The sequence below is a fragment of the Sus scrofa genome, chromosome 4 (assembly GCF_054392235.1).
Source record: "Sus scrofa isolate SSC_HxYL_T2T_F1_AM1 chromosome 4, Sscrofa_HxYL_maternal_Yorkshire_Landrace_v2.0, whole genome shotgun sequence".
Classification (NCBI taxonomy): Eukaryota; Metazoa; Chordata; class Mammalia; order Artiodactyla; family Suidae; genus Sus; species Sus scrofa.
This window is the reverse complement of record NC_139386.1, coordinates 15,135,140-15,150,126: the sequence shown is the minus strand read 5'-3', so window position 1 is coordinate 15,150,126 and position 14,987 is coordinate 15,135,140. Positions and strand designations below refer to the sequence as shown.

The 14,987-nt window shown below is 49.6% G+C and overlaps 1 protein-coding gene across 17 annotated transcripts in view; it reads right to left on the bottom strand.

Moving 5' to 3' along the window:
* Positions 1-14,987, bottom strand: part of MTSS1 (MTSS I-BAR domain containing 1) — a 169,891-nt gene that overhangs the window by 37,925 nt on the left and 116,979 nt on the right. The window lies entirely within an intron of this gene.

Here is a 14,987-nt window from a genome sequence, read left to right as displayed (position 1 = left end):
AATGAACGGGTTTAAAGACTAGCCAGATGTTGCCACGTTCTAAAACTCAAGCCACTGTCCTTCAGCCTTCTCACCAGGCATGTGCAGAGATGGAAATGTATTGAAACGGCCACATCTTTCTTTCTTTTTTTTTTTTTTTTTTTTTTGTCTTTTTGCTATTTCTTTGGGCCGCTTCTGCGGCATATGGAGGTTCCCAGGCTAGGGGTCTAATCAGAGCTGTAGCTACCGGCCTACGCCAGAGCCACAGCAACGCAGGATCCGAGCTGCGTCTGCAACCTACACCACAGCTCTCGGCAATGCCGGATCATTAACCCACTGAGCAAGGGCAGGCACCGAACCCGCAACCTCATGGTTCCTAGTTGAATTCATTAACCACTGCGCCACGACGGGAATTCCGCCACATCTTTCTATATCATCACCAAAGGAAAGCTACCTTCATATGATACGCTCCAATTGTTTCTAGTCCACCTAGGTTTTTTTTTTTTTTTTTTTTTAAGATGCCAAGTGTGACCCAGAAATTGATTTTACAACCCACGGATGGCTTTGAAACATACTTCTCCGGGGGAAGATGATCAAAATAGCATCCAATGTTTAGGGAAAAGCTGCAGTGTTGTTTGGTTATTTTCCACTTCTGGCCAAAGGATCCTCTCCACATTATTCATAACTAATAAAGCCACACCAACTAGCTGTGTCAAGGCACACATTCTAGAATGTAAGGAATTTAGAGAAGAGCAGGGCTAGAGTAAAATGAAAGCATCTTTTTTTTCCCCCATGGGTTTGGGTAACACCAGTAAAAAGACATCTTCAAATGCATGCAAATGTTGAAGAAAGTTGAAATACAGATTGGTTTCCCCAAAATTCTTGTCATACTTTTCCCTTCAGGCACACCCTTTTCTAAGATTATTTTTGAAGTCCCCTTCCTTCCCCCTGTTAGAAGCAACACTTAAATCAGCATTAACTTGGGTGTGGGGGAGGGGGACGCAAAGCATAACTACAGATGGCAATTCTGCACTGACCACTGGAAAGCGCAATTATAAACGTTATGAAATCACCAGGGCTCGTGAGACCAGAGGGACAAGTGTCAAAAAAAAAGCACTATTTTTAACCGAGAAGGCCTTCAAGGGGGAAGCCGTAGGAATTTATGGCGGGTTTAACCAAGTCAAGTTAATAGGAAAAAATTCCCTCCCTTATTCATACACGTGACATTATTATGGGTTGTATTTTCCATTGTGCCTTCTCTTCTAGAAATGCCAATGTGCTGTTTTAGTGCCACCAATTTTCCATTTTATTCTGCAAAACGATCAGGTTTCCAGAACCAAAAAAAATCAGTAATAATAGTAATAGATGCTGAATATGTCTATCGTTTCTTTTAGTCTGAAAAGAAGCCTTCTGAAGCAAACCTTCCATTCCTCTAAACAGGGTTTCTCAATCTAAACACTACTGACACATAGAGGCGGATGGCTCTCTGTTGGGGGCTGCCCTGCATGTTATAGGCAGCACCCCTGGCCTCAGCCTCCCGAGAGCCTGTGACATCCATGTCTCCACACAGTACCCGGGGGTCCCTGGGGAGCAAAACGCCCTCCAATGAAGCCTGCTGTGAAGAACCTGAGCAAGAATCAAAAGCCACCTGAAGCTGACTTTCTAAATGGCCAGAAGGGTAAAATGTTGCCCCATGGCTCCTGGCACCTGCCAGGAGGTAGCGACCACCTGAACCTGGCCATCTCTTTACTGCAGCTCACGCTGCTCCACCGGGAAAACCAGTAGAGGGCGCTGTTTTCACACCAGCAACGTGCCTTCTGGGCTCACTTCAGGTTGTGAAGCGTTTATTGCTTATAAGCAAGGACCAGGAACACTTTATCCCCAGGGAAATAGCTCCCGTTTGTCCTGGGCCTTCATTTGATTAAAAGTTAATCGCCTGGCCATGCAAGCAAGGAAACTATTCACGGGTGGGAGGACTATAAGCTAGTACTTTCCGGGAGGAAAATTTTGCAGCCTCTATTAAGAAATGCCTTTAAAAACAAGCCCTCTCTTTGACCCAGCAATTCGACTCCTAGAAATTTTACTGGAGGAAACAATCAAGGGTGAGAGCAAATCCTCACACCTATGAGGACAGTCACAGAAATGCTGTTTACGGCGGAAAAAGCTGGAAACAACATCCTGTTCTGGGGGGGGGGCGCGGGGGGGGGGGTGATAAAGCCTAGGACACGGCCACACCATGGCAGAGCACACGCAGTCACCTAAAGCGCTGGAGAGTGATGTTCTGGGTCCCAGGAAGTGAGTGGTTTGTGTGCAGGGGAGCATGTGCTGGGCCCTGGGATGCGTGCTTTACACACGTGAACCCATTTGAGCTGCACGACACGCCCAAGCGCGTCGGTGTTATCATCATCCCCATTTTACCGACAGGAAAAGCGCCCTCGGTAATGTGACTACGGTCACGCGGCTAGTGAACGGGAATCCAGCCCAGGCTGAACCTCCAGAGCCCATGCGTGTAGCCACTCAGCGTGGGACACTACAGACAAAGCGAGGTGGGACAGGGCAGAGCCAAAAGCCCAGACACTCTGTTAACGTAGCCACACACCCTTACAGGTGTTAGGGCTTCACAGTCCAGCTCACCAGTTTGGGCTCCTAAGCCTCGAATGATCGAATTGGCTCCGATCCTTGCTAGGTGGCTACAGAGAGCTGCCTGATGGAGAGCTGCTTAGATGGTGAGCCACGCCTCAGGTTCCCCAAAACAGAACTACCGCTGGAGATCCCCTCAGCCTGGCTCCCTGACCCCATTTCTCTGCTCCATGATTTCTGCTGGCTTCCCAGATGCTTTCCTAGGTTGCCCCTGGTCATCTGTCATCCCCAGGAAAGCCCAGGGCTTCCCAGAAACAGCTGAACAGTGATAACAAGCAGTTGGGGCACATGCTGCGTGCGCTCCATCACGGGGCCGCTGCAGCACAGGCCTTCCGGCGACAGGAGGAGAAAACCTCCCAACAGCTGTGTCTGCATCCAAGTGGCACGAGGACAGGAGACAGCCAGCCGACATCCTCCACAGACCTCAGGGCCCACCCAACCCACTGGAATTACTGCTGATCTCGGCCACTGGGGGCCCCCCTAAAAATAGCTCTATCTGTGGGTGTGCTTCACTGTGTCTTCTGCTCTTCCTGACCCCTGCTAATACTTTAAAAAGCAAACAAACAAACAAACAAAAAAACAAAAACAGCAGGTCTGAAAAAGTTTCCGAGGAAGCCAGCTGGAGTGACCAAGCCAGGGCAGACAGCTGGAAGAGCCCCGAGTTGACCGTGAGAATATTTATGGAATCAAATGACTGAGACGTACTTAGCAGCTTGTGAGTGAGGATGAGATTCTCCTTGTTTCAGTTTTTCCTGTATCCAGCACCCGTACTGAATGTCCCTTTGCAGAGAGAAATGGTAACAGTTCGGGCTATACCAGGAGGCAGGATAAGGGGCTGGGTTTGTCTTTTGTTTATTTATTAATTTTTTTTCTTGTTTTGGCTCTACCTGTGGCATATGGAAAAGGGCCCAGGACTGAATCCAAGCCACAGCTGCGACCTACGCCATAGCTGCAGCAACACTGGATCCTTAACCCACTGAGCAAAGAAGCCAAGGATGGAACTTACATCCTCACAGACACTATGTCGGGTTCTTAACCCCCTGAGCCACGCCGGGAACTCCCTCCTTGGAACTCTTGAGCTGTAGGGACCCACTTTAATCATCCAAGATACTCTCAAGATCCTTAGCCGAATCCTATCTGCAAAGCCCCTTCTGTCGTGTACAATAAGATAGTCACGGGTTCTGGGGATGAGGACATGGATGTCGGGGTGGCAGTGGCGGGGGGCCATTATTCTGCTGACCAAAGAGGAGTAGGAATTGTTAATCTGGAGAGTGCATGGAGCACGGGGGTCACCTCCCCAGAGTCCATTCATTCATCCCCAGATACCTAATCTGGGGCAATGATCTGACTCCATCCCCTTTGGCAGTGGCTGGTTTGGGGAGAAGACAAAAATGGTGAGACGGTTGTTGGGGAGGCCTTTGGTGAAAATGTTCCTGGATCTTAAGATCAACACACCAAAGGGACCCCCACAGAGTGTGAACAGGAAGCAGGCTGCCCAGTGGCTGCGGTCAGCCAGCTTTATGGGCGTGGGAACCCCTGCCTCAGGATGCAGCCCAGCCTGTGGACAGAACACAGAAGAAACCAGAGTCTCCAATGACCTGGGTGAGCCAAATTAACACACTCGGAGCCTGCTCTCTTGGACCTGGTTCTCCTGTTCTGCAAATTCACACATTTCCTTATCTTTTTTATTTTTTCCTTTTTTAAAGTGTTATTTTACTTGATTGCAACATACATATTTGTGAAAGCCACTCGCTTTGTTCTTATCTTTCTAAACACTTATTTTGCAGAAACAATCATATCCGAAAGATTTATATCCGTTATAATTAAATAGCACAATGACATACGCCTGGCACACACAGGGCTGGGAACACGCACGACCGGCCCTTGGTTAAACCTATGACTCGGGTAGAAGGAATGTGTAGACACAGAGAGAGCGAGAGAAGCCCATTTAGCTTCAAGCTTACTGCAGGCAAGGGTTGGCGTATTTTAGAGAGAAAACAAAAAAGCCCTGGTTATATCAGTGGGTTCTGATGCAGCCATCAGATGTAGCCATCACCAGCCAAGTCCCACAAGAAGGCAGAGGCCGGAGTAACTCACTCAGGCCTGGCCGGAGCATCCATCCACATGGATGGACCAGCCACCACATGGCAGCCCTCACTTCTCCCACATGTAAGATCGCCCTTCTCCTGGCTAATGGGTGCGTGGAAGGCAATTAACGGTACAAAAGATGGCTTCTTTCTTTGGAAAGCCAGAATGGCTCTGTTGGGGCTCGGTGGACCGCCCCAAAATGTGCTTATTTTGAATTAAACTTACTTAAGAAACGACCAATGCAAAGCAGACACACTGGCCCTCCTCTGTCTCCCTGAAAGCAGGAAATACATCTCTCTTGTGAACGCTGCCCTCCCTGAATCCAGAGGCAGAGGGACACCCTATTGCCAGAGACAGGGACCCCAGGCTGAGAAGCCTGTACAAACAAACCTGGTTACTTTTTTTTTTTTTTTTTAAGGCCAGAACCTACAGCACATGGAAGTTCTCAGGCCAAGGGCTGAATCAGAGCTGCAGCCACTAGCCTATGCCACAGCTACAGCCACAGCCATAGCAGATCTGAGCCATGTCTGCAATGTACACCACTGCTCAGAGCAATACTGGATCCTTAACCCCCTGAGTGGGGCCAGAGATTGAACCCGAATCCTCAGGGATACTAGTTGGGTTTGTTACCCCTGAGCCATAACGGGAACTCCTCCCAAACCTAGTTACTTCTTTAATTGACTTCCCCAAGCCCAAACTCTGCTTAGGTTCTATCCTAATAGGGCACCCCAAATCTAAGTTTCTTTGTCCCATCAATTTCTCATAAATTTATTGTCTAAAAAGTCTAAAAGTTGCCTGCTTTGGGCACTTCATTGGTCCCAGTTCTATGAGACCTCCGTGCACAAGAATTTAAAATGTGTTTCTTTTTCTCCAGCAAATCTGTCTTGTGTCAATTTTCTTATTAGTCCAACTCTGAGCACGTAAGAGGGGTGGGGAGCAATTCTGCCCTGATAGTCCCTTCTTCCTAACATCTCAGCTGAGAAGGAGCATCCCGAGGGGGCCCTGGAAGGAACTCCTCATTATCAACAGGTGTGCACCAACCAAGTGGTCATTGGAGGCAACCTGAAGCTGTAGCAGTGAGAGGTTCAAGGTCAACTGGCTGCACGGAGTCCATCTCTTGGTGGTTCTGGTAAGCTGCCCTGGATAACCAGCTTCTAAAGGTGTCCCCAGCCCTCAATCTCTCTTTGTTGTTTATTTTCATGTCACAAAGCTCAAGACAGTTATGTCACCAGCCTCCTGCTAACAAAGCATGGAAAGTTCCTGCGGAATCCGGGACCACTTACACAATGCTGTGGGGGCTCAGCATGCAAGGGAGGAACGTCTCTCTTTCACCTTCCTCTCAAGCCCCGGCTCTCAGAGCCCAGAACCTGCCACATCAGGTGTCTTTTCATCTTGATGGCCGGCTGGAGGGCTGCCGTGCATCACACCATCTGCCGCCCTGGGGGATGCCCGGCGCTTGGCACGGCACCCGCAGCTCTGCACACACCAGCATCATGCCTGACAGTAAAGCCGGCACCCTCCTGCAATCTGGTTGCCATGTTCGGGATGCTTTTATTTCAAGTTTAAGCTGCTACGGAGTTCCTGTCCTAGCTCAGTGAAAACGAATCTGACTAGTACCCGTGAGCATGCAGGTTCGATCCCTTGTCTCACTCAGTGGGTTAAGGATCCGGTGTTGCTGTGAGCTGTGGTGTAGACCAGTGACTACAGCTCCAATTTAACCCCTAGCCTGGGGAAATGCCATATGCCACGGGTGTGGCCCTAAAAAAAGAAACAAAAAAAGTTTAAGCTGTTACACGGCCTTTTGAAAGGGAGAGTGAGCCTCAACGTGACACCTGGGTGTGAGTCTGAATTCTAAGAAGGGAGCTCAAGTCTGATGTCCCAGCTACTAAGGACCAAGCTTTACCCAGATGTTCGGTCAAGGGACCAAGCCCAAAAGGCCATCAGGCGGACCCCTATGGCGAGACCCACAAAAGGTCAGCAGGGAGCCCTTGGGAACCCCAGGCAGGGAACCAGTGGGACCTCAGCTGGAGATGGGCAAACCCACTTGAGTTCTAGGACACGGAACTTCTGGGTGACCTGGTCCAGGCTGGACTAGGTGAGCCCATCCCCCATTTAAGAGATATGCTCCTATGGGAGTTCCCGTCGTGGCACAGCAGAAATGAATCAGACTAGCATCCATGAGGATGCAGGTTCAATCCTCGGCCTTGCTTAGTGGGTTAAGGATCTGGCATTGCTGTGAGCTGTGTGTATGCCACAGAGGCAGCTCGGATCCTGAGTTGCTGCGGCTGTGGCACAGGCCAGCGGCTATAGCTCCAATTTGACCCCTGTCCTGGGAACCTCCATATGCTGAGGGCGCAGCTCTAAAAAGACAAATAAATAAATAAATAATAGAGAGAGAGAGAGAGATGCTCCTATGGCTGCCAAGATGCTGGAGGAGAGACACGGGTTGTTGCTATGCTCTACAGACACTGAGGCTACTGGCATCTGACTCCCGTGTCGTGAGCTGAGGAGGCAGCCCCTGCCCTCTTGGGATGCATGGCTCATCTAAACTCAGAAGCCATAGATTTTTGTAGTGACCACGGAGCTGAAAGGTCATGAAGCAACAAACCAGCAGTTTCTTGCTGCTCGGCATCATCCCACACTTGCCCTAATGAGCTGAGAAGCCTGATGCCCCCTCAGGGGTCCTGCACTCACTGCCATTTCTGTTGCTCAGGAAAACACATCCAAGTTCTTCAATGCGCATTGGGGAGACGGCCGATTCCTGTCGGGGACACCGTCGTTTTCATTAAGGGTCAAAGAAGGCACTCAGGGTATTAAGAACATCAAACTAACAAACTGCTTCTTCTGGCTTCATCCGCGTTCTATTCTTATCCTTGGGCACGGAGAAGCAGACAGCTGGGAGAGTTGGTATTATTTGATGCCCTACATTTGTTTAACCACAGGCAAGGATGAGACAGGGAGAAATAACCAGTACCTGGCATTACGAGTTGCCATACAGACCGCCTGCCATTGATACCAGCCAGGGAAGTGAGCTCCATTCAGGAGACACTCATCATCCATAAATCGCTGACCAATGTCCAAATACCCTACGTTAGTCCTGAGCAGAGCTTCAAAACTATCCAAACATTTCTATCTGTGCTCTTTTAAATCACCAAAAGAGTCTTGCAACAAAGATATCATCTGATTTCAAGGAAACGAACCAATGAGAAACGTGAGTAGTAGTTTCAGCACTGGAAGGATCTGTCCCCTAAAGGTAGCTTAGTACAAAAGGGGAAAAAACTTAAAAAGATTTTCAAAAATAAACCCTGAAAGCTCCCCAGGACAAAGGAAGCATAACTTCCCTTCTGCCACAATGGCGAGCCTGACATGTTTCCATCCTCAAGGAAGAGAAAAACATGCAGAGTTTCCTGTGCAGAAGCTGTAGTAAGGGACAGTCCAGCTCATGTTCACGGGATGGCTGATCCTGCGCGGTCAGCAAACGCTGGGGAAGGTCGGCGACACGTTTCGGGGAAGATGTCCTTATGCCCACGCAAGGTGGAAGGTACTGCAAACTGTTGTTGGCCGACAATCTTCCAGCCAATCTCACATGCCCCCGCTTCTCCCACTTCACGACTTTTTGCAAAGCAGAAAAAACAAGAAAGAAAGAAAAAAACCAAAAAAACAAAAAAAAACACCCCCCACACAGTCCTACCACCATCTGGTGGCTTCAGACCAGCAAGCACGAGATTCTGGTGTGCACCGGACTGGCAGCCACAGAGACTGATATTCCTCTTTCTTTGTTGCTGTTTTAAAAGCCAAGCGAGAATGGTAATATGGAAACACAAAAACACGGACATGCACACAGTTCTAGGAAAATCCGTCGTAGGAGCAAAGGCATTCTGGTGGGGGACTCTCCCTGCCTTCATTACCGAGAGTATGGTGCCTGGTTGAAAAGGCGCTGCGGGGGGTCACCGGGGAAATGCTGCTGGCTCCCTGCCACCGTGCACTCCTGCTGTGCAGGGTCTGCCTCTGTTCCATGCACGGGCGCAGAAAGGTGCTCCCACTGGAGCCAGGCTGGAGCAACTTGGGGGCGCCAGGTCACAGCAGCAAAGCAGAGGGGGGCTGATGTGCAAAACCACATGTCAGTTTCTTAGCTTGTGAACCTGAACTGTCGGGCAGATAAGATGCTCACGGCTGCTGGTCTGCGCATTATCTCCCAGGCAGCTTTCAGGGCAGGCCAGATAAATCAGAAGGCAGCCTGATGACCAGGAAACCGAAGAGGGCGGCGCTTGTCTTAGGGATTAGAGTAAGGGCCTGAAGCCCCATCTCCCCCAAAGGGATGAGACCCCACTGTGAGCCCCTGAGGCTGCCTCTTTAGCTGCCCTCTCACTCTGCCTCTGCTGGTGACCAGACTAACCATGTGACCAACAGTTTATCCTTAAAACCTCCGGGGTCTAGAATCCGGTTGCCCTGTGTGTTGCTGGCCTAGCAACGACTCTATAAGGGGCTTCTGTACCTCCCTGAACTATGCCAGAATGTGCTGACTTTACCATCTCCCAGGAAGCAATCTTGCTACTTTCCAAGTTATTAAGACTAGCCACCACTTACTGAGTGCTGGTAAGCTAACAGGCTCTTGCAAGCACATTGTATTCAATTTTAAAAATCTCATTATACTCCCCATACAGGCATCATTATAAGGCAGGATTATTAGCTTCATTCTACAGATGAGGGCAAGGGGGCTCAAAGACGTCATCTGTCCAAGGTTGCACAGGAGAACCCAGGATTTGCATCCACAGCTGAGCCCAATGTTAGGACTTTTTTTTTTTATTATGATTAAAGTATAGTTTGATTTACAATGTTGTGCCAATTTCTGCTTTATAGAAGCAGAAAAAAAAAATTCGGTTACCCAAACATCCGTGTGATCAGCCAGACTCAAACCACACTGCTGCCACTTCCTTGCTGGACTGTGTGTGGCCTGGCTGGTCTGCAGGCAAGGGCCTGGGATCAGGTGGGACGTGAACTGTCTCTGCATGCGTCACTTCCTGCCAACTTCCTGTGGCACCAGGATACTCTTTATTCATGCAGAGGACACTTCCCTAGTTGCCAGGAGAATCCTTCCCCAAATCACCCTTCCAGCTACTGACCCGACCTGGGAGGGACCACTATTACCAGAAATGGCCATCCCCTCTTCAGCTTAACTCGGCACCCCCTGGTTTTCTACAAACACTGTCGTCTCCTAAAACAGCACATCATGGGACATGTGCACATCTCTGGACATAGTAGGTGCTCAACAAACCTAAGTGGGACCTGGGAGACACGCCAAGCTTCGAGTTCTAGGCTTAGAACACTGGCTTTTCCCAGTTCTCTTAGGACATCTTCCTCTTCCTCACTCTTTTTCCCATCCCTACCCCTCACCCTACCTATCACTGCAATAAGGAACTGATCAGGAGAAGCTAAGATGTAAGATTCTAAGGGGGAACTGGTCACATGTAGATGGTGACCCCACCAGTGGCCTTGGAAACACAGCCAGAGTTCCATCTGGTAGCTAACTGCCTCGCCAAACTCATCTCAGGTCATGTAAACAGACTTCTTACCATCTTATTTCTTTCTATTTCTATCTCAAGGGGTTCTGCATCGATGTCTGGATGTGTTTTTTGTTTTTCTTTTTTGGCCACCCCATGGCATGTGGAGTTCCTAGGCCAGAAATTGAATCTGAGCTGCAGTGGTGACCTATAGCATAGATGTGGCAATGCCAGCTCCTTAATCCACTGTGCCGGGCCAGGGATCGAACCCCTGTCCTTACTGCTGCAGAGACATCACTGGTCTTCTTGTGCCACAGCAATAACTCCTGGATGGTTTCTGATCAAAGGGTAATTGAAACTCCAACCCTGGCCCAGCCAACAGCAGGCTGGCTCTTACAGAGAAAGTAGATCTAAGGCTCCAGCAGGTAGAAAAGCAGCCCAGTGACCAACCAAAGTGTCCTTGGGACCCTACCAGCCAGGCCAGCCCTATCCTCCTGCCCTCCATGCAGGGTGCCAACTGGTTCCCCCGTTGAGTCTCAAGGTCAAGAGCAATAATGTAGATCCAAAAACCGTTCCCTTCTCCACACAGGTCTTGGCAGGTGAAACCCAAGACGACCAGGTGTCCTGGACTTGGAGAGACGTAACTGCTCCTCCTGTTGCACCCCCATAGGACAATGGGGGGAGAGGCTTCTGCTGGGACAGGTGCCTGCTGATAACGCTTCCACACCCCTGGCCAGATGGCCTCCTGCCAGCAGTGAAATGGCAACTCTCGGTCCAGAGGAAAGAGAAGGCTTGGGAGCCTCCGAAGATGTTTGAGGGCAAAGTGGCTCAACGGAAGCTGAGGGTGGGTCACAAAGTGGCTCCTGGTTCCCACTGGCCTCGACCTCCCCCCACGTCTGGGACATTAAGAAGCTCTCTGTGCAGCAAGGTGAGCATGGAGCAGTCTTTCCCCTCTGCCTTGTGGAGAACTAGCAGCTCAGAGGGATGGGGTCACCGAGGAAAGGAGAGAAGGTGACAAGGAGGGCACCAGGCCGTCACCTCCCCGCTCCCAGGCATGAACACGTGTTGCCGCATTTGTGGCACTGTCCTGGGCTTATTACTTCTTGGGCCTCTGTCCTTCATGGACAGGTGACCTCCTGGTGGTCAGTGACAATGTCTGAGCCACCCCTGAATTCCTAATGTCTGGCAAGATGCCTGACCCACCTCTGACACATTTCCTGGTAGGGCATTCAGGGATCAAGAAGGACTCAACAGATATTTTGCTGATAAAGGAAACCAAAGAAGAAAACAAAAGTTTAATAATTGGATGATATATATCCTATTCTGAAGAGCTGAGCTAAGTCTGAACTCCCAGGAGACAGTGAGAAGAGGTTCTTTATGGGTCTTAGACTCACCCGTGGATCCACTCTGCTTCATGATATGAAAACAAAAGGGAAAAGGACTTCTCAACCCAAAAACTGTGAGCTCTGGGAGGCCTGCCTGGTTCCAGGTTCGATATCACCCAGGAAAAGAGCATGTCTAAATGCTAATTTGATAAAGAATATTTAATTTACTTATTTGGCTTTGTTATGGCTGCACCTGCAGCATGTGGAAATGCCCTGGCCAGGAATCGAACCCACCCCTCGGTTGCAACCTGCACTACAGCTGCGGCAATGCCAGATCCTTAACGTACGGTGCCACAGGGGAACTGATCAAGAATATTTAGATCAATGTTTGGTTATTCAGCCCCTCCAATGGAATCTTTGAGCACCTACAATGTGCAAGGCAATAAGTAACAACAAGATAGCAATTCTTCTTCCACGTAAGAACATGCACAAAAGAAAAATAATGAAGGGAAAATAAAGAATCAGGTCTTTTTGCTTTAAAGATCTGGGGCTGATAATGGACCTCAAAAGTCCCCATTAGGATGGAAGAGAGCCCATTAAAATGTTCACAACATTTCAGAACGTATTTTTTTTTTCAGAAGATAATTACTAACGATCTCAGGAAGCATCAGATCCTCATATATGCTGTTAGAAAAGCCTTTGCAGGAGCAGCTCTGTTGCCATGACAACCATCACTTGGCTGCTATAAAAGAGGACCAGGGACCTACCAAATGGTATTCTCCCCAATCAGCCCTGTGATTTCTTAAAGCCACTTTCTAAAGGACCTTCAGCATCTCAGGGTAACAGAATTGACAAGCTGAATGAGACCTCAGGAGTAACCCAGTTTTAGCATGTCATTGCAGCTTCTCCGTTCTTATCCTTGCCTAGACTCAGCTGAAACATCTCTAGGGGCCAGAGACCTCACCTGACCTAGAGCAAGAGGGCAGGAAGCTTTCCCCCATAAGCCTTGGAGTGAGTGGAGCACAGGGTTGGGAAGAGAGGGAGTTATTTGAAAAAACTTTCCCTTCCCAAGCAGAAGGCTTGGGTAAAAAGCATTCAAGCCTCCTTGGCAATGCCTGCCGTGAGCTCAACGAGGCTGAGCAAAACAAGAAGATCCGTGGAAAGTCACTCCTCCCAGGTCTTCAGTTCAGAGCTGGTTTCTAATCGTGCCATTAAATGCTACCTGGAAATTCATAATTGTCATCTAAAGAGAAAGAGCACCGAGGACCCTGGTGGTATTCCATGAGCCACTTGAGGGGCTGCGCATGGCAAAAACATAGCCACATGCCTTGCGTCCACTTGCTGGGTACGTGGTGCACGCGTGTGTGCGCACATACACACAAACCCACCGGGAGGTGCCTCTTCAGTCCCCCCTTGTGGCGCATCACCAAAGACGGCTTCCCCGAAGGGCCTGGTTATTTTTTGAGATGAATGTACCTGGATTCTTAGGTAACTCCCAGGGGGACACATTTATGCAGACCAGGATTGGGAGAAGAGGACGGGGTGAGCTGGGGTGATTGCTGCTAAGTCGTTTCTATCATAATAGTGGGTGCAAGCCTTGCAGAAGGGGAACCCCACACCTGTCCCATGCGTGCTGCTAGAAGAGACAGCATGGCCGGCGGAAGGGCGATCCAGCCGGCGACCTCCACCAGTCTCATAATACCACCCGATCACTGTGAGGCTCCGAGACAGCAGGTGCCTGGGGAGTTCTCGGGGGTGTTTATTTCCACCCCATCTGGGATGGAATGGCCCAGAACCCCCGCTTCCTTCAATTCACCCTGCCCTGCATCTCCACTTCCTAGATGCTTCAGACACCACCTGCATCTGTCTACAGTCACTCTGGGTCACTGCGGCGCTACCTGGGACCCCTGGGACCACCATCCTGAAGCAAGGTTATGGCTCACTTCACGTGAGCAAGAGCGAGAAAAGTGTAAAGGAAAGAATCTGTTTTTAAACTGCAGTGTACTCAGGGGCTTATAAAGAATCCATACCGTCCCCAACGAAGAATCTGAAAAAGTGAAAGGGATTGGCAGGACCTACAGTATTCTCCTTGACACCAAACATCCAAACAAGCACAGATCTGATCTCAAGACAGCACCAGTGAGCAGGGGTCTCCCCAAAAGGCTGCCATGCAGCCCCTGAGGCTTTCCCACCCGTGTTCCCAATAAGGACCCTGGAACTCCATTGGGGAAAGAACTTCATCAGCAAACGTTAAAGTCCGAGGCTGGAATTGGCTCTGAGGAGATTTAGTGTCGATTTGATGAGCATCCTGCAGAGATGACATTACACCACTGCAAACCAGCAGGGACAACCGGGGTAAGACCAAGGCACAGGACGGCTCCCACTGGAAGGCAGAGGACAAAGGTGGAGGGACTGTCAGGAGCAGGCTGCTTCCCATTCCAGAAAAAGAGCTGGCCCTCCCCTGCTGAGGGCCTATTGGCTGTTTCTGGATCAGCACGTAGGGCCGCAGGAGATGGCACAGCGTCCGCTAGGCAAGAAGGGCTCTGTGTCCAGAAAGCTGAAAAGACCAGCTCCCAGTCCTGGAGAAGCTGCTTTATTTATTTATTTATTTTTGTCTTTTTCTAGGGCCGCACCTGCGGCATATGGAGGTTCCCAGGCTAGGGGTCAAATCAGAGCTGTAGCCGCTGGCCTACACCACAGCCACAGCAATGTGGGATCCGAGCCGAATCTGCAACCTACACCACAGCTCACGGCAACGCCAGATCCTTAACCCACTGAGCAGGGTCAGGGACTGAACCTGCAACCTCACGGTTCCTAGTCAGATTCGTTAACCACTGAGCCACGACGGGAACTCCTACCTTCAAAGACAATTACCCAGTTATTACAGAGCTGAAACCGACCTCTCAGGTAGAAGTCTTGGCAATAGGGATCTTCTCATCTCAAGCAACAAAATGGGAAAAGCAATGACATGTGAATGACTTCAAGTTTAAAGAGTGTGTGCATCTGAGTGTGTGTGTGAGAGAGAGAGAGACTATATATAGACACAAGTGAATCCAAGGGTAGGGACGGGTCTTAGCCTGACAATACTACACCCCTGGATTAACACTGAATTGTATCCAGCCCACAAACAAGTATTCCCAAGCAGATTAATAATTGTTAAAAATGAGACTAGAGAAACCTGATTTTCTCATTTTTTAAGGTCAAAAGACTGAGACCCATCAAGCTGATGAATAAGCCCAGGACACACATCATTCGGCTATGAGTGCCCCACCAGAGGAGCAACCAAATTCCAAAAGCAGGCTACGCCTCTACTTTCAATCATCAGAAAACAGGGCTCGGTGCCAGTCTGAGAAGGGAGAAGGAAGCCTTAGGGATGTTTTGGCCAGCCCTGGAAAGATGGCCTATCAGTGATGGACAGTAGCAGGCCCAGCTCATGAGGGATCTAGAGCCAGGC